This window comes from Wyeomyia smithii, chromosome 1 (assembly GCF_029784165.1).
Source record: "Wyeomyia smithii strain HCP4-BCI-WySm-NY-G18 chromosome 1, ASM2978416v1, whole genome shotgun sequence".
In the NCBI taxonomy this organism is placed as follows: domain Eukaryota; kingdom Metazoa; phylum Arthropoda; class Insecta; order Diptera; family Culicidae; genus Wyeomyia; species Wyeomyia smithii.
Genome location: NC_073694.1, coordinates 171,033,603 through 171,054,548, shown reverse-complemented (window position 1 = coordinate 171,054,548; position 20,946 = coordinate 171,033,603).

Below are 20,946 nucleotides of genomic sequence, written 5' to 3'. Positions count from 1 at the left end.
CCAACGTACAGATAGGACATCGCAGTATTCAGCAATTGTTTATCTTTTGAAATTTTCCACAACTTTGCTGAAAGAAGCTATCTGGTATATTGAAAATTAGAAAAAAAAAAAATTTTATCTAACTGTTAGGTGAATCGATCGAAAAACTAAAAACACCAAAAGTGAGGCCTTGTTCTGTGAAATAATTTTGCTTAAGACTTTGAATACATAAAATCAATTTTTCACAGTCAAATCTAGATGATCACGTTTTTTCGAGCTTAGACCACTGTGCGCTGTGGGATTTTCAAATAAAACTTTTCACCAATTGTTAATGTCTTGAAATTCAACCCTTGGAATGTGGAGAAACTATTTTGGAAGTTATTTCATAAAATGGTGGGTAAATACGTGCTTTACAATAAGTATTTTGTGGTTTTTATATAACTTTTTTGTACTTTACGACCTTCAAAAGGGCATTACTCAAAAATATACCGTACGATGATTTTGAAATTTTGACCAGAGATTCTGGACGTCGTAACGAATCGAATGGTGTACTCAGATACTTTGGTGCATTTTATTTTATAATAACGGTCTGTGGGAGCACCGTGAGCCGTTTTTCAATATTTATTTTTTTTTCAATTTTTTATGATTTTTTAAAGCGATTTTTATGAAAAAAGCTAATTTTTTACTAAAATGGTCGCCGTTTTGTCAATTTTTTTAAATTTCAAAAACGACTATATAACAAGTTAGATAATCCATTCTTACAAGCTAAAAAAAATTCAGCCAAATCGGTTCAGTACTTGCTGAGAAAAACCTACCTCCGATTTAGGGAGGGCATTCACGTTTCCAGCTGCCAACAACTTAATACACTATATGTGCAACCACGTCATGTAAAATAAATCTTCACATGAACCCTAATCAATAGCCAAAATAGCCGAACACCTTACTTTACTCTAAACATTAAAAAAAAATAATTTTCGACCTTACAGAGTAGGGTCCCCCGTTAAGCCAAATGTTTAACGGTTACAATACCTAAAAGATTTCTCTCGTCACTTAACTAAGATTCAACTAAAAACAAAATCGTCCGTAGTGACCGTTGTGTTCTGGAATCAAAAAAATTATTGATTTTGAATAATTCTGCATATTATTATCACACTACAAAATTGAAAATCTTATGAAAATCAGGACAAATGCCAGAAAATGAAAAATAAATCAGGATGTCAAAACAGGGTCCCAAAATCAGGACATGTCCTGCTAAATCAGGACGGATGGTATCCCTAGGCATGTCCTCACGTAAAACATAGACAAGCATACGGCGAAAATCTGTTATAGACTATCTCACCGAATCTCTTTAACCTCACTTTTCTGACAGATAGTGGTAACTTTGTTTACGTTTTGGACTTTGTGCTTTTTTCTGATAGAGCAATTGTGCGCGTAGTGAAAATGCTGCTCAATTTATCATTGTTCTTAGTGTACTGGCACCTCACGTACAACATTCAAAGGGCATTTTGATCACAATTGAAAAGATTTGTTATAATTGAAAACCAAACTGCATCGTCCGGAGGTAAACAAAGTTACCAGTAGCTGTCAAACTCAGGTGCGTGACGTCACCGTGCGATGGTCTATTGGAATCAGAATGTGATCGTTTTGTGTATATGAGAGCAAATCCATGCCTATGACCAGTGTTGCCACATTTTCATCTGTACTGGGAGTTGCAAAAATCTTTTTCATCTGTACTATTTCCGGGAAAAATCTGTACCAAAATCTGTACCACTGGCCCAAAATTTTTATTTTTATATTTATATAGCTTTAACGTGAATTGTTCAATGTAAACTGGGACTGCGTTGACTCAGTTAATATTAATTCCAAACTACTAGCTCAATTGTCAATAAAACTTTTGCACACTTAAGAATGGGGCTCGGTAATGCATATTACCGAGCCATTACGATTCAATCTCAGCCAAAAATCAGCCAAAAAACAATTAAACCCATAATTCAGCAACACTACCGATATTTCGGATATTTTGTGCCAACATTTTAGTTTGGTTAAATCAAAATTAACGAAAAAATATAACAACTGCCATGTTTTAACCGAATGGTGCCATTCTCGGCAGCAAATTACCGAGATTTGGCAGTAAATTCTAAGTGCGTGGATTGCAAGATCGCATTCATTGTATCGTTGCATTGTCGGCCAAAAACTTTTGTCTAATCCTTTCTAACCATCTAAAATATCTGTACTTTTCTGTACTTTTTCTCGAAATCTGTAATCTGTACGGTACAGAATCTGTACCGAAAAAAAACCGAGAAAATCTGTACATTTCCAGCTAAATCTGTACAGTTGGCAACAGTGCCTATGACCTATCGGTCAATCGCTTGAGTTCGTTTTGTAAAATTTCGAGTTGCAAGTGATATGTAGTCAGCTATTTTCCCACGTAATGGAAGATTTAGTTAAACTCTACCAAGCTTCAGTTTCCTTTTTTTCGAATTGTATCACAAAACAATCCTGTGTCCGTCCGTATCATCAGAATCAATTGCGTTTGGTATTACGCTAGAGCCAAATTGTATGTGGATCGGAATTAACTCGCCTCGAAATAGAATTTAGCCGGTAGCGACTGCACGTAATTTCCATTTAATTAGTGTCATTTTATGCCACATCTATTATTTGAGTGAACAGATTCTCGGTATAGCCGAAGAGTTCCAGCAAAGGCTGTACTCTGATCCATTTGTAAGCGAACAAAAAAAAAAACAATCAAAGCAGAGGACAGCTGCCATCAATTTTCCCAGTGTCGGAATGATTCGCATGCACCTTTTACCGGTTCAGTTCAGTCCGATAAATAACCGCCACTACTTGTACGCTAAGCCATTCCCAGCGGTAAACAGTTCGTAAAGTTCCGATTAGATCGTTGCCAGAGCACGATTTACAATCAATCCCACATCTCTGTCCAGTGTAAATAAATCTTGAAGACCTAAAGAAAATTTATTGCCGGTCGAGCGACTTCACATCGTTCCGATGGTGGTGCAGACCTATGCATAAAATAATCTCATAATAACTTACTTACTAACATCCATTACGAGCGGATGTTCGTTTGTTACTGAACTGAAGCAACTGTTGAAGCTAACGTTAACAGAACCAACAACACCGAACTCAGAGCACGAGTTCCATTCTCCGAGGCATGTCGCTCGCTCTGGTTTTGGGCAACCATGCAACACAACAGAGAAGCTGCAACAGTCATACAACGTCTGCTGGTCTGAATCGCTTCCTTTACCAGGCCGGCATCAATGCGTGTTTTCGTGAACTTGACTTTCAAGTAAACCAACCGACGCGACCGACACACGGTCTGCTGGTCATCTGAGGACTAGTCACAGAAAGAATTCTACCCTTCATCAACCGGTCAACCATTCTAGCGTCCATTTATGAGAGATTGATTTTAGCACCGCGACACTCATCCGATTGAGGGCTGCGACCGAACAATCATATAATTGAGGTAGGATGGGAAAGAACCGTTGCCGGTTGTCTAGCTTTTTTCCTTTTTTACTTTTGGTCTTCTTTTGAAGTAGAATACTTCTCTCAGGAAGTTCGGCTACATAGGGATGTAAAATGAAAATCTAAAACCGAAAAAAAGTTAAAAATATGTCCAATTCCAAATGCTAATAAATCGGTTAGTATTCGATGGATTTCCTTCGTTCTTGCAGCAATAGATTGGAAAATCTTCTAAGATTCTTCCCAAATGCTGATAATTGTAATTGTATTATTCAAACTATTGTACTATTGAAAATAGTCAAGCCTTGTCAAAACGAAAAATTTGGCCTCTGATTGGTCGTTATATAATTGCTCCCCATGCACGATAGACAGAATCATAGACCTTGCCATTTGAAATGTGCAATTTGGCCTATATAAGAGCCTGTTTCACTCGAAGCTGCTCATTATAATTCTAGACTGCGACAGGAGCAGTCCTCCCTTAGCAGCAGCAGTGGATACAGGAGCAGTAGCAGTGCAGTGGATAACGGCCACAGCTGTGGTATGGCAACGGATAGCGGAGCGCGTCTCAGCATCGATAGCAGGACCAGGTGATGCAGGGTAGCGGATACTAATGGCAACGGAAGCGTCCACTACTGTGGCAACGGGGATAGCGCAGCGGTTGACGTTGGTCTCCGCATCTATATAAGCCGGGCCAGCTGATGCAGTGTGGCATTTGAGTGGAATGCTGTCTCTGAGCGATAGCAGGCACACTAGCAAATGCATCCAATGAAAAGAACGTTCTGGAAAACTTTTCAGTGTTTATTTCCCCCAAGGAATACCTTATTCGCACTGCCAGTGATAACGCAAAGATGTGATCGGCATCTTATCAAACATTGAATTAAACAACAAATTGTCCTGTTCAGGATGAAATAAAGACCTAATTGAAGAGTTAATATTTTCTCTTAAATCAATTTACACTTTCAAGAAATTTGGAACAGATATATACTTGGCTTCATCTCCGTGTCTCGGAACGTACTGAATTATCTTTTCCTTCAGTCATGAGCACAACATTTGACTGATCTGATTAGTCGTTAATATGATTGCTTCCCAAGCACGGTCGACAGAATCATAGACCTTGCCATTTAAAATTTGCTATTTGTCTGTATAAGAGTGAGGATGGGAATTATCGACTGAAATGGCTATCGATAGTTATCGATGATTTCCTACTACTATCGATAGCTTTTTCATCCCTATATAAGAGCCTGTTTCAGTCGAAGCCGCTTATAATAGTTCTAGACAGCGACAACAGCAGTCTTCCATAGCAGTAGCAGTTGCAGTGCAGTGGATACAAGGCGGATAGCGGCCACAGCTGTGGCATAGCAATGGATAGTGCACTAGTTGCAGCGGATCTCAGCATCGATAGCAGCTGGGCCAGCTGATGCAGGGACAGCGGCAGTATATAGCGGCCAAAACATTGGCATGGCTACGGATAGCGTAGCAGTTGCAGCGGGTTTAGCATCGATAGCAGCTGATGCAGTGAGGCACTTTAGAGAAATGCAGTCTCTGTGCGATAGCGGGCACTAGTAAATGCATTCAATGAAATGTTGACTCATTTTGACAACACATGAGCCGTCTGGTTTTGAGTGTTGAATCAGCTTTTTAATGTTTATTTTATCACAAGGAATACTTTATTCTCACTGTCAGTGATAACGCCAAGATGTGATCGGTATCTTTTCCGATATTGAATTAAACAACAAATTAAAAAATTACTGACACGCAAGCAGCCGGGTTTTCTTTCTTGTGGAAGTATTCTACTTCATCCTTGCGGTCGTGGCTTTGCACACAACCCTCCTGTGATTTTTTTGCTCTATAACACCAATCGTTCGTGCAACAGAGGATCAACTGCTGATTAGTCGAAAAAATTTGACAGGTTGACATGGGTCGAAATTTTTGTGTGTGTGTTCTGTTTGTTGCTTCTGCTGGTAAATCTGAACGGGTTCTCCATCTAGTCCAATACTTCGCACTCGAAGCGGCAAGCAACGACCCCTTGGATTGGCCGGTTCAAACGCCCCCGTTGCCAATAGCTACTTTTCAATTACGGGAGAAAACAGCTCCGCGCAATGGTCTAGTTATGATCGCAACTATAGCGAATTTTGAAACGAATGAAACTTTTCGTGAGCTTACCAACTGATCCGATTGTAGATTGTTATTTTTTGTATAATACTTCACAATACGAACCGTTCATCTGAAAGATTTGTTTCCAGTATTATTACTTCTCATCTATTAGAAGGAAGAAAACTCCCATGAGTCAACAGGAAAAAATTGGCAGCTCTACCAGTCGAACTCTAACCGTGATGGCGTAAAATAGTGAAGCTACTCCGTTCAGAAGTGTATGCATTTAATGAACGGTATTCCACTGCGTCGAAAACGGACATCGTGCGGCACTTTGTAAACGCCGGATACGCCCGTTCTGACTCTATTGGACAACAATCGAAGCATCTACAGAAAACCCGGTTTAGAGTTACCGTTGATCCTGAGCTCTAAAGGATGCAGGAGAGGAAGACCAAGGGAATAGTGGCTATATCGCTGCATGCACTTGGCCAGCAGGTCGGTGCACGCGCGAAACAGTGAAAAAGTACCTGGCGAACAAAGGCATACATGTCAGGAAGCAGCAGTCCTGCCCACTGGTCTCAAAGCGGCAGGCAATGACGCAGCGGTAACGGCTGAATGAGATGGTCAAATAGATTTTACGTGGCGGAGATGATGGACGACGGGACCTATTTTGCCCTGGATGGCAACGACTGGCAGGGCACTTCGTATTCTACTTCCCCTGCGAAGAAAGTGAGCTCCGAGTTGAAGTTTATTTCACCAAGATCCTCAAGAAGGTACTGCTGTAGCTGACAATCAGCGAGTAAAAGCTGCTCTTCTTTTGGGAAATTTATAGTACAAAGTGCTTGCCGAAAGTTGCGTCATACCTATCAGCGAGCGTCATACCTATGTTCATTTAGCCGGATATGCCTATAATCGCATATCAGTCCCATCTGGAAAATCAACTAGTTGAGAAAACTGCGCTTGAAGATATTTCTCTTATTTTGGGTATTTCACCCGTTTGGGGTGGGTTATTCATATTTTTTCGACATAATGTAATGAAATAGACCTTAATCATAACTTCTTCATTAAAGAACTGCCCTTTTCGTGAAAATTGCAATTAAAAAGAAGGAAGAGACTGATATGCGATTATTCAGACGAGTAGCAAAATAATCGCATACCAGTCTCACTTTCAACCGCTCTGTGTAGGAGTAGTCATATTTTTCTCAAGTATTTTGAATATGGGCACACGTTTATGACCGCAGACAGCTTCTATGCTGCATGGAGAATGGCGGTGCCGTCCACCCATCACTTAACCCGACTTTAAGGTCGTCGTTGAAATAGGAAAATATAAGGTTGTAGTCTTGGATATGCTGCTGGATGATTTCCTTTCTCATGTCTTCAGTGTTTAGCAATACGTGCTGAATAAAATTATTCTGCATTGGCCCGTGCTTTTAGCATATTGGAAAAGTGGTATTGAGAAAGGGAAGTTTCCAATTTCAGTACAATAGCGACTTGACGGAAGACGGCGGCGATGAAGAGCGGTACAAGCTGTTTTAGCTAAGCAACTAAGAACGATTTCTTCTGAGTTTTGACGATTTCAACTTGAACGATCATTCGAAATGAGCAGATCATCCACAGGAATCTAACACTTCACAGAAAGAAGCATTGCTCGTGGCTATTATCCCTCTGATTAACGAACCCAATAACCTTTTGGGGACAAACTTTGGAAAATGTTTCCGTTTCAGTGTCTATTGAAATGTAACTTTTGTGTGGAATTGATTTGAAGCAACCTGGGATTTACTAATTACCATAACAATTTCCAATTAACTAGCTTCATGTACATTTTTCCCAAAATAGTATAATTTTACAACAAGTACTGCTATGTGCTCCAGTAAACCTCTATGGCTATTGGTGAAATTTCTATCGTCTACTTCATGAAATAAATTCGATAATTCTATAAGGTACTATGAGGTAAATTGGGGTGAAATTGATCACCATTGAAATTCATACATTTTTTTTGACAATGTGCTTTTTTTCGATATGCTAAAGATGAATGATGATTTCTGTGCTGGAAAATATCATTTACAGCTAGTTTGGAAACGAAAATAACAATATTTCAGGTTAAAATTTGTTTATTCTGGTTCACGAGCTGTTTGTTGCTAAATTTGCTCTTATTTGATCGTCTTTGGACCGATTTCAATTCGGTTTATTGCAAAAGCTCAGAAACTAGCTCTGAAATTAAAATCTTCGTGGCTTCCTGCGAATTCATCCGCAGTTTTCGTTACACTGTACAACTTTTACAACAAGATTAACGGTTTCTGGTATAGGATGAGTGCGTTGGCGTTTGGGACAGTTTTGTGATTTGTTGTATAACATAAGACTTTTATGCGTTTTGTAGCTCTGAACGTAACGAACAACTTTCCTTGTTACATCAACATGTTTTATCGTCAAAATCGTGTAGTTTTGATTTTTGTCCCGTCTTACCCTACATTCAACGCACTGTGCGCCATTAGGATTCTTAGCCGCAATGAACAGAACAGTATCATCATCAAATAATTCAAAAAAGATATCGCAAAACCGTAAAACTCGCTTCATGTCAATAATATAAATAATGAACAAAATGGGCCGATGGGGTCGATTTTTTCTTTCCATTTTGCTAACACCAGATTCAAAGCAGACTCACAAGAGTGACCCTCTCGATAACCTGATTGCTCTGGGATTAGCAAATCATTACTATTCAAATAATCCATCAGCTGGCCTTTCACAACTAGTACTAAAATTTTCTCTAATGTGTGCAGTATATTAATGGGGCGGAACTCTTCAGCTTTATCCGTCCCAGTAATCTTGGGGATAGGAACCACAAGTGATTCCTTCCAAACCTGAGGCACGTGCCCTGTTTGCAGTGATTCATTGATAAGGTCCAGCAGAAAAAAAAAAGCAATCTTGTATTACTTTTGCGTTGACATTGTCGATACCAGCCGATCTCTCCAAAGAAAAACAAATATCTTTCAACTGTGCAAAAGTAATAGGATGAAAACCAGAAAAATTACAGTTATTATAGACCGGCTGTATTATTTCGAGAGGTTCATTGACCAAATCAATACTCTGATTGATCGATTGAGCACTATCAACGAAATAACTGTTGAATTTACTTGCAATTACTCGCGCCGAATGTTCTTTTAAGCCATTAAAAGTTATGGTTTGCGGGCAACTATCTTTACTTTTCATTAATGTTTTTGAAATTTTCCATAACGTTTTGCTATTATTTTGATGTTGATCACTCTTCCGTTGTACATCGTGCCTTTTTCAAGGTGCGTGAGTATATATTCCGCGCAGCGGTGTACCTATTCTAATCATTGCCATCATTACTTCTGCAAAAATTTTTGTACTTTTTATCTCTTTTACGTTTTAAACGCAAAAGTTCTAAAGAGTACCATCTGTTCGAATTATGCAATTCAACACCCTTTTCGGAAACTAGGCTATTGGTACACTCTTTTAGCGTGTTAGTTATTAAGCCAATCGATATTAAAATCGCCAGCATTAACATTTAATTTATTCAAGTCAATAAAATTATCCCACCTGTTTTCTGAAGTTTCTAAAAAACGCTGGTTACTTGTACTGGGGGAGTGGTACACAATTACAAAATTTCCTACCATCATGCCTCTTTCAACTGATATTCCTAGGAACCAATTGTTTCCGCCGACTTTCGAAACAATTCACGTGTGATTTTTTACCGTTTCAAGGAAACTACCTATCTCTTGTCACCCCCTCCCCTCCTCACCGTCCGACGCACAATTAAATAGGTGTGTCCCGCATTGGAGCTTCAACTATCTGGTCACTTTACACTAGTAGCACTGGTTACGAATTGCTAGTACTAAAATCTTTACACATGTATGGAACTCAGCTTTGACATCTGTCTGCGGCTATAATCTTAAGCTTTGGGCAAAAACATTATATCAAGAAGACTGGCATCTCTGAATCGATCCCATATTAATGACAAGCGTCAAATAAAACAGCGCACTCCATCTATTGAAGGTGAAAGTTTGCTATAAAATGTGTCAGTTACACTTTTACTCAAAAGACTGCGCTGCCAAAACTGTCGCTCAATCTCAGGCAGAGTTCCCAGTCTTCTTGATATGATGTTTTTGCTTTGGGGTAATTTTTCGTTTTCACTTTCGTCGACCAGTGCAATGCGCTTTCGGACTATACGACTGACTAAACAAAACCGTAATTTTCATCCTAACATATTATCGAATCAATGTGTCTTATCGTAAGTAAACGTTCTGGTCGTCGTCGTCTCTAGAAACGAGGATCAACACAGTCCTTCACTAGCAAACACAAGACAAGAGAAAGCTGTTGAAACTCTCCTGAAAATACACTGCAATGTAGGTAGACTTCTGAGCAAGGGACAAAAGCTGCAATGCAAAATACAGATGAAATCTGCTGATTCAAGGAACATTACAACTGAAAGACAGAAGTTGCAAGTTTGTCGCAGTGCAAAGAAATTATATCAACTGATATGTGTTTATTGACTTGCTTTGCGAAAGTTTGAAGAATCTTATTTTAAAAACTGATCCAAAACGCACTGCGAAGAAAACTATTGCTATTCTTCAAGTTCAACCGAATCGGATGACCTTTGCTATCATCTGGCTCATGAAACAAAAAATTGCGAAGCTGCGTTCAGTGGACTGTCGCTATATGTTTGGTTAATGATATAATTTGTTTTGATTAATTCACCAACTAACATTCCGTTGTATGAGCTTGACCTTTCTCTTTAGTATACAGGGCAATTGCGAGACTAGCGCTACTGACACTAACAGTGTCTTTCAAACTAGGATTCAAACGTACGACGACACAATGAAAGGCGAGGAGTAATTCTCACTGGCAAATGAAATGATGTGATAGAAATTAGCTGCACCTAATGCCCGACAGTGGTGGTGAATAACCGTGTTCATCTGTAAAATTTTATGTTGGCAAAAACCGTACTGCAGCGCAGTGCTTGTTTTCTGTCCCCTTGGTACTCATTATGGTCGGAAAAATTCAATTCCCTTTCAGCACCTACGTAGCAGTGGAAAAAGTCTATTCAATTTTCCTGTTGGACGTTCATTTAAATACATTCGCCCCTGAGTGTGTCTGTCGGTTGTACCACTTGGCGACAGCAAAACGCGTACTGAAATAGGTGAACAGAAATTAGCACTTCCGAGGAAAAGCCGTTCATTCACCATTTGCTTTGAGGGATGGTGTCGGTAAACCTGTAGACACTGTAGAATACAGAGCGGGGCAATAGTAACTCCTGCGCTATATTTCATTTCAGTGCAGTAATTTTTCTCCGCTGTCTCAGCAAGTTTTAGTCGTTTCGACTTAGAATTAATGTCGTACTCACTTAGATATTATCACCGAGCACGGTAAAATTAATGACCTGGATTTCAACAGCAGATATCTCAGTAAAAATCAAAATACCTCGATTCTGTGAAATCAACAACAGGAAATCATCAAACCATTGGTAAGAATGTATTTAGCTTACATCTATTAGGAAAGTTGTGTTTCTTCTCCTTCCAGGGAATAAAGCTACGTCCATCACTGTATTCACTCTGTACGCCAGGATTGAATTACGGGTTTGAAGCAGGTCGTTAACCTAGATAATTGATTTTAGTACGAGAAAAGGTTCATTTTCCTCTAATTCTAATTGCAATCAACAAAAAAACAATTTCTGAGAAAAAAGGTTTTTTTCAAAAGTGTTATTTTAATCGATCTGAATATTATAGAGGAACGTAACGTCCTCTTGCCCTATACGTTCTTGAAGTAATCGAAAAAAAACTAAAAAGCTATAACTTTGCAAGTGAAAGTCCTGTGTGTGCTTTGTACACCCCAACGATTCCTTATAACAACGTTTTCTTGTAAAATTTAACTAACAAATGTTAAGGATAAAAAAACTAAATTTCAAGTATCTACCATGCTCCATGGATTTGTTTATTCGGCAACCAGTTTACATTGTCAAAATTGATTTATTACTAGCGTTTCTCAACTGAATCACTGACTTTTGATTCATTTATAGCTAATTGCGGGCGCGTGTCGACATCCATTATCAGTTAAAATGTGGAACAACGAAAGAAAAGCTTCAGTTCTCCTCTTAAAAGTCAACCACATGTAGACAGCAAACAAAACTACGTATAATTACGGCAGCCAATTATTCCCATTGGGCTGGGGGATTGAACGAATAATCAGGCAATTGGTGGATCGAAAAGAAAATTGCAATTCGATTCACCATCAATCGGAAGCAATACTATGCGAAAAACTGACACTGATGCTCACAACGGGAATCAACAAACAAAAACGCAGACCTGTTATGGCGGGTGCCGTAATATCTGCCAATCGGTGGTATCGAACCTACATTTGCAAACTTCCTTCCTTTAGCAGTTGAAGCGGAAATATGCGTTCAGAGCTGGATTCCTCTCTTCCGACGAAATTAATTAAACTCCTATTTGTTTCTAACCAAGCAAGCAGTTTACCGGCGAATGATATCCAACTGAGGTGCACGCTTTTTCGCTTCAGCAGCAATAGGTTTGCTTATTGTTTCGAGGCCCAATAAGGAACAGCAGGAGCAGCAGGTACTCGTATTTCATGCCAAAACGAATCTAAGCAAAAGCACCAGTAATGGATCCACCAACATTTAGAGGGCAATTAGGTCGCAAATAATCCAATTTTCGATTAGTTCGGTGCAGAGGCTGCTTGTAAGAGCAGCAAAACTTCACTCAGCAGTAGGATTCAAGGCTGTGAATTGAAATTGATCCCAGTTTTTAATCATGACAGCTAGAGAAAAAAAAAGAGAAAGAAAAATCACAGAAAGGTTGTATGCAAAGCCACGACCGCAAGGTTGAAGTAGAATACTTTTACAAGAAAGATAACCCGGCTGCTTGCGTGTCAGTCATTTTTCCTAGCAGTATTGAAAATTCTGTGAAAATGAAGTTGAAGTACTACTCAATATCAGTTTGCACATATAAATACGATCTCACTGAACAGGAAAAGAACAAACTCTTTGCGGCGCGAACAAGTTTCAACAGTCAGAGTATGTGTACATGTAAATTCAAATTAAGATAATTAACTTTTGGTTAAAGCTCAGAACGAGAAAATATTAAATCTTCAATTCATTTGTTCGATTGTCCTAAAAATTGCAGTTTGTTGTTGATTTTAAAATCAGATATGACGCTGATTGCATCTTTATGTTACGCCGATAGCGGGAGTTATGGTGAACTTGCGTATGACGAAGGCATCGTATTACCTGTTTTATTAAATGGGAGAAAGAGTAATATTGTAAAATTTTGTAAACATTTAACTCAAACAATATTACCAAATCGTAGTCAGGCACTCTGACAATAGAGTTGGAGGCTGTTTTCACACTGAAAATCTGACAGCCAGCAGAAGTTTTGATTGCTAAAATCCAGAATGCCGATCAACCGTAAAGAGAGTTGTTTATTTACCTACGGCAAGCCTCTCGCCCCATCGCTCGCGTTCGCGTTCACCATGGCAAAGGCCTAACTGTCTTTGTGAACGCGTTCTAACAGGGCAGTTTGTTATTCAAAGTCGGTTATGCTTATCACAGCCTTTGCGCTGCCCCTACAGTGGGGGGTTAACTCAATTAAGTAAAAGTTAGACAACTACAACAGAATTTGATTGCATCCCGCACAGAATGTCTGCTTGTGTTGATGCCAGAAAATTATTAACCTTCAATTACTTGTTTATTTGCCTTGAAAAAGGCATTTTGCGGTTCAAAATCGGTTGCTGATCGCAACATTTGAGCTGCCCTAACAGTGCGGGAATTAAGATACACGCACAACATGCACTGTGGGAGCTATTTCACATTCAGTAAATTAGACGGGTGAGACAGATTTAAATTGCTAGGATACAACACAGAATGCTTGCTTGCGTTGTCAAAAATTATTAACTTTCAATGTCTTGTTTATTTACCATGAAAAAGGCTTTTTGATTTTCAAAATTGGATTTCCTGATGGCAATCTTCATGCTGCCCCAACACGGGGGGAATAATGGCAGTCTGGCGACACACGCTGAGAAGAACCGCGCTGCTCCTGAGACGTGGTGACCAACCACAGGGCTAGTGCTGCTGCTAAGGAAGGACGACTGCTGTTGTCGCTGTCTAAAACTGTTATGGGCGGCTTCGGCTGAAACAAGCTCTTATATAGGCCAAATAGCATGTTTTCAATTGCAAGGAATATGATTCTGTCGACCGTGCTTGGAAAGCAATCATATAACTACCAATCAGAGGTCGAATTTTTTGTTTTGACAAGGCTTGACTATTTTCAATAGTACAATAGTGTGAATAATACAATTACAATTCTCTTCTTTTGGGAAGAATCTTAGAAGATTTACCAATCTATTGCTGCAAGAACGAAGGAAATCCATCGAATACTAAGCGATTTATTAGCATTTGAAATTGGACATAATTTTCATTTTTTTCGGTTTTAGATTTTCATTTCACATCCCTATGTAGCCGAACTTCCTGAGAGAAGTATTCTACTTCAAAAAACCAGACGCATTCAACGAATGGCAGACATCCAACACCGAGAAAATAATTGACGAGTACCGGACACCGCCAATTCGGCGAAAGACGATCAAAGTTCAATGAACAGCAGCAATCGAAGCATTTCAGAGGAAAACTCCACGTGCTGCTTGCCGTTGTAGGAGAGTGGGTTTGAACCTTTTCAATACGATTCATAGTCCAAATGCAATTGAGAAAAATTCTGAAATTATTGTAATACCATGTTAGGGGCCATGGCCGATGGTCCCCGTGGTTCTGTGGTTAGCGATGTCGGTCGGCTAGCTCTCCCACACGGTTGTGATATCGGGTTCGATTCCCGATCGAGTTGAGGATCTTTTCGAGCTGGAAATTTTCTCGACTCAGCACTGGGGCACGGTGTATCGTTGTACTTATCCTACACATACAAAATGTGCCAAAAAACAATATCGATAACGAATTCTCTCAACTAGTCTAGTTGATCGAGACCGCTATTAGCCCCAAGGCTAAGCGTGCGATATTGTTGTTTGTTGTATGTTAGGGGCCATCCACATACCACGTGGACAGATTTTAAAAGAGACCCTCCCCCCCCCCTACCAAAGCTGTCCACGTGGTATGTGGATGGCCCCTCAGCACACCGAAGCATCTACTTTCTTGTGTTATTAATAGAACGAAGGCACAGTATGTGACGTTTGCTGTTGTTTATGAGACCATTCCCCAAACAAGCGTCAACATCATCTGCTGCCGATGCTCAAGTTCACCTCTTTATACCAATTAGTAGCTGGCATATTGTAGCTATAACATATTATGTTTAATAACACTAAACCCGATACCGCAAAAGACTACTTGTATGCCTTTCCTGAGCAACCTATGTAATATGGCTCTCATAGAGCTTTTTCGTCGCACCAGAAAATGACGAAGTTTACACATGAAATCGACCCATCATCGCGATGTTGTGTTCTGTTCAAGTTGTATGCCCAACTTGGTGGCTCAAACCATACGGTACTGGTACAAAAGAGCCTGCAAAGTTCGTAGTATCGTTTACAGCTCATAGTTTATGGAAAAAAATGAGATAATTTCATGATGTACAGTTGAAATTTCAATTCTATTTATATGTTGGAATGATACACGCTCGTAAATAATAACTCATGAACTGAGCAACTCTGACTCAGTTTAGAACGATGTTCGTAGACGTCAAAAAATGAGTAGAAGTCCTTTTTGATTTTGAGTAACTTTGACTCACTTTTGGGTTCCCTTCATATAACTTCTTTCTGAGTAACGTCGCATGTAACGACGTCCATTTTGAAAGATGATTACGATGTGCTTCAGTTTGTGACATATGTTTTTTAATTGTGTGCGCCTCAGAAGGCATTATAACTGATTACTTTTATTACAAGGTAATTATTGATGAACATGTAGTGTCGTTTATTGGCCGTGGTGGATTTCTAGCCAGTAATGAAATTGAACTGTACCCAAAAACTGAGTAATGTCGTACTCAAATTTTGAGTAATAATGACTCATTTTAAAGACGCCTAGTGTTACTCAGTTTTGAGTATTTGTGGAGTTACTCAATTTAAGAGTTGTTCCACTTTTTACGAAAATGCGTCAAATGCTACTCATTTTAGAGTTATTATTTACGAGCGTGTAGTGCGGTTGACAGATATGGTATTTTCAGAAAAATTGTAGAAGATAAAATTAAAGTTGTTAAAAAAAATTGTTGAAAAAGAATTCAATATTTTCAATAAGAAATCCAACAACTTTTTATATCGTCGTAAAAACATTGTGTATTTTTTCAGGCGGAGCAATTATGTGCGTAGTGGAAATGATGCTCAATTTATAACTGTTTTTAGTGTACTGGCATTTCACGCACAACATTCGGAGGGCATTTTGGTCACAATGATCTGCTAACGAAACTGCATCATCCGAAAGTAAACAAAGTTACCAGTAGCTGTCAAACTCAGGAGCGTGACGCCACCGTGCGATTGTCTATACTAAGAGGGAGAGATAGACGGAGAGAGTGTTGTGACCCAAACGAACTGTCAAAATCTGAGCCAACCGAACAAGAAAGATAACTACACATTGAGAGGTGTTGCAATCAGGTACAATAAAGGACCTTCTTTATTTCAATACGTTTTTCATGTTCTATTGCCAACCGGAGCCACAGTGGTCTGGAACTGTATAAAGCCGGAAAAAAGCCAATTTTTTAACTTAATGCATCGAGCAAGCCCTATTCGGGAACCATTCCTTCAGAGTTTAAGCTATTGGAAAATCATCAGAATGTTGGGATTATTAATGTTGTCATACATTTAACTTAGTTGAGAAAGTTGGCTTCTTGTGCACTCACGAATTCTCTATTTTTACGTTGTTTACTCAGGTGATTTATTACAGAATGCAGAAGTAGTAATGAATGTTACAATGGTGTCAAATTGATTATATGGCCTTACTATAGCATCCTTACAACTTCAGTTATCCTTTTTTAGGGTTGTTTCAAGGGAATAAGCTCTCCACAAAATAAGTATAAAAAAATACTTGGCACTCCAACTTTGTGTAGAGTTTTAAATGGTATCCCCGCCGATACCCGCACTCATTCAAAGACTATAATGTTCCCTCGTGTTCATAGAGATAGAAACAAAAAAGTTTTCTGAGCAATTTTCGCCGAAACGTTCACAATATTAAAAAACAAAAACGAGCGTGCGACACGCAAGCGGAAATTTTTTAGCAAGCAATGTGAGCTTAGAACGCCACTCATAAAATTAAAATTCAAACTACCTAAATGTTGATAGCCGTTACGCATACCTTAACTTCGTTTAATATACTTGGATCGTGAAGTTCGAGATTTTCCGGGGTTTTCTTCTTCAACATGCTATAAGTAGCCGTACATCAAGTTTTTTGAGATTATTTGCTAAATTTCTCAAAAAATACATCAGGTACTAACTTCATATCCAAGAAAGAGTTTCTCAAAATACTATTCTCTACAAACTTCCTTTAGACATTATCCTTCTATTTTGCTTCCTTGAGAAGTTAGTGACAGCGCCGCCCCAGCGGTGAAATTTTGAACTACATAGCCATTACCAAAAGTTGATCAATGGTTTCACGATCAACTTTCGAGAAGACATCGTTCATCTAGGAGGCAACCCTGAGAAGTTATTATTTTGGCCTGATTTCAGTCCTTTCCGACCACTGTGCGGAGGTTCCCAAACCTTGTGATCAAATGTGGTGAACATAAATATAAGAGTGAATTGAATGAATGAATGAATTCACCGTTTACATCTTGTCCAGCATGAAAGCAGCATTTGGCTACCTGTGACCTGTTTTGTTGGACAGTGTGCTTGTACACATTTCAGGTGAGCCTCTCTCTCTCTCTCTCTCTCTCTCTCTCTCTCTCTCTCTCTCTCTCTCTCTCTCTCTCTCTCTCTTTCTCGCTTTCTCTCTCTTTCCCCCTCTCTTTCCCTCTCTCTCTTTCACTCTCTCTCTTTCTCTCTCTTTCTCTCTCTCTTTCTCTCTCTCTTTCTCTCTCTCTTTCTCTCTCCCTCTCTTTCTCTCTCTTTCTCTCTCTCTTTCTCTCTCTCTCTCTCTCTCTCTCTTTCTCTCTCTTTCTCTCTCTCTCTTTCTCTCTTTCTCACTCCCTCTCTTTTACTATTTTTCTCGTTTTATTTCTCTTTTCTCTTCTCCTCTTCCTCTATTTCTTTCTTAGTTTAGCTTAGCTTAGATTGACTGACTGCACATATCAATGCACACTGGGCCAGGAATGGAATCTAGCGGAACTAAATTATTAGTGCTCTCGGGGTTTGACCAATCGGTTTCCGATCTTCTACAAAGTTACTTGGTATAGTTAGGGCTTCGTTTCGGATGTTTGATTTAGTTCGAAATTAGCCGCGAAGATGGCGTTGCGATGCTTTCTTTCCCTTACCCCCTTCCCTCCCCCCCGCTAGAGCTTTGCAATTTTTGATAAAGTTGTAAATCTCTAAATTTTATGAAACTTTACAGAATTTACAAAACTTCTAACTCTTCAAGTTTCAGAGATCTACGAGTTTTTATTAAATTTGTCTGAAGTTCACGTTTTATTGTGATCATTTTATGAGTTCACTAGAATTAATTTCTTACAATTTTTTTCTCGATAGACATTGAATAATTACGCCGTTTTCTTCCGAGTAGTTTTTGAAGTACTTAAGTGAAAATGTTACACAAAATTTAAAAAAAAATTACATAACTTTGTGAATTAGATATCACATAGGTTAGCAAGTATTTGCAAACCATGATTTTTTCTGAAAGTTGTCCATCAAAAAATCTTTATTTTCTGAAATTTTGAAAGATGTAATTTTTTGTGTGTTTTTGTGATATTTCATTCAGCGTTGCAAATCGAGCGAGAAGCAAAACCTTTCTTCTCCTTTCCGAACCGCTGCCGAAGTAGTCCGATACCCTATCATTTTTTGTCCCTCTGCAACCATCGCAAAGCATCTTTTTTCTTCATCTATAACGCAAAGCATCTTGAATCAATTGTCTTCGGCTGGTCGTTCTCGCGAGTTGGGGAGTAGGTACACACTTGTACACACGAAGAGAGTAGACGAAAGTGTGTGCATATGACCTCGGAAGTAAATGCGTGCCAGAAAGAAAGCAGGAAAGAACGAGAAACAGCTTGAATGGAGGATTCTCTACTGTATGAAAGCGGCGGCATTGAGAACCTCACACGAGGTGTTGCATGCTGTTTACGAGCGAGACTAACAACACTGATTTCAGTTTGAACATAACCATAGTTTTCATTTAAAAATACAATTGCTATGTATTTATTGCATGGAATACATGGTCCAGTACTCTGATACTCTATCCAACCTATTTGCAGTCTTCAGCAATGTTTCTCAGTGTAAAAGAACTTCAACTTGACGTTTAGTTTAGTTCGCAATTCGGCCGCAGAAATGGCGCTTCGACACCAACTTTTCATTCTTACACGCTAGAGCTCTGCAGTTTTCGACAAAGTTTTAGATCAGAAAATTTTATGTAACTTCGTAGAAGAAACTAAATAAAATAAATTTACGAGTTTTTGATAAATTTGTTTGAGTTTCACGTTTTTTGTAATAGTTTAGTGATTCGAAACATTGAAATCACCAAAGAATATGCAATTTTCTGAATCAGCATACTTCGGACCGTTTTCGGTTTGTTGTTTATTAGATCAATAATTCCCACCGGTGGATCAGTCCACCAGCACAGTTTTGAGAAACGATGTATGACAAACTTGTAGTCCCCAAGTAGTACAACTAATTTCAGAATATTACAATGCTCTAACTTTTATACCTGAAGTGCGATATCCAGCCAATGATACTTATTACGGGACACTGTGGGGCAGAACCCAGACAAGTCGCGACAAAACTCAAAAAAAAACAAAATTCAGTTTTCATGCCTCATTTTATTTTCTACTTGCTGTAGACATGTTTTTTTTAATAAATTGTTTATTTGACACGGCACAATGCAACTCGGCTTAACGTGCCAGATACAAAATTAAAAAGAATGCTGCTGTTTATTCGAACGGGCTAAAACTTTTTTCCGGGGTGGCGAGGCAGCCTCTGCCCTTACTACCTCAGAAAATAGAATATCTGAGTTCACGCTTTCATCTTCACCGCTCTCTGGTACGATTTGCGGTGGTTTCTCCTCTTGGCCTTGTGTCCTCTTTGGTCTGTTGTGTTTTTTGTCCCCGGTGGTGGATTTGTCGGTTAGCTGTAACGGGCTCGTTCCAGCTGCTGCTTCTGCTACGTTCGTCATTGTTGGTGTCTCCGCTAGTGGTGGTGTCTTTGCTGATGACTTCGCGGTTGGAGCCTCGGCTTCGTTGTTGGTACCGGCTAGTTAAATGGGAGCGGTTGAAGTGGTGTTCGGTTGCACATTGGATGGTAGTGGTGAATTGCCTTTCGCTGCTTCAGTGCAGGATTTTCCAAAATGCACCTCCTTAGTGCAATATTGGCAAGTTGCTATCTGATTTTCGTAGGAAACTCGACTCAGAAATGGCTCCGAGAAATCATTCAATACAAAGCCAACATAGCTCGGGATTGGTCGGTGTAAGCGCATTCGTAAAATGCGTACACCGCTGTAAACACCACCAAAAAAGTTTTTCCACTTATCGTATCTAGTAGATACAACTTCTCCGTATGCCGCCATTTGCTTACAAATCGCGTTTGATTCGACATGAATCGGCAAATCGTGCACTCGAACTTCGATGGCATCGTCTTCAATGTGCACTGGGATGGTGTATCGAGTTTGTTGATGGGAGATAGCGTGTTTAAAGCTATTCTGCTTCACGAACTGTTCGGCTATTTCACGTCTCCCGTGGAACGTTATCAGAATACAGTGCCGTACATGGTGCATCTGTATCGCCTTGCACAGACTAAAATCCAACTTCATTCTGTCTCTGAGGAGTTTTTCTACCTCTTTAATTGGCGGTCGTATTGGGCATACTCTGAAATCGACACAGACAGTATCCCCGCGCATTTTTTGACTATTGTTCACTTCCATAAGTCACACGCGGCGAGCAAACCACTGCGAAATAATAGCAAATATAGCAACGTACGGCAATCTTAATCGAACAAAAGGGTATCGAATGCGTATTGTTCTCGCGATCAAGAGCACTTGCGTCTGTTCTGGCTGGAAGATGAGCACGAACTGCAGTAGACATGTTGTCGACTGGAAATCATGATGATTTACTTTAAAAAATAATTAAGAAAATGTGCTAAAATATTGTGAAAATGAAGATTTACAAAGCGTGAAAAAATGTTCACAGATATTTTCCAGTAGGGCATGCAAATACTTAGGAATTAATTAGCTAAATCATATGATCATCATAAAATAGAGTATAAACTAAGAGGTAATGTGATATTAAGACAGTTTCGTTGAAAATAGGTTTGTAG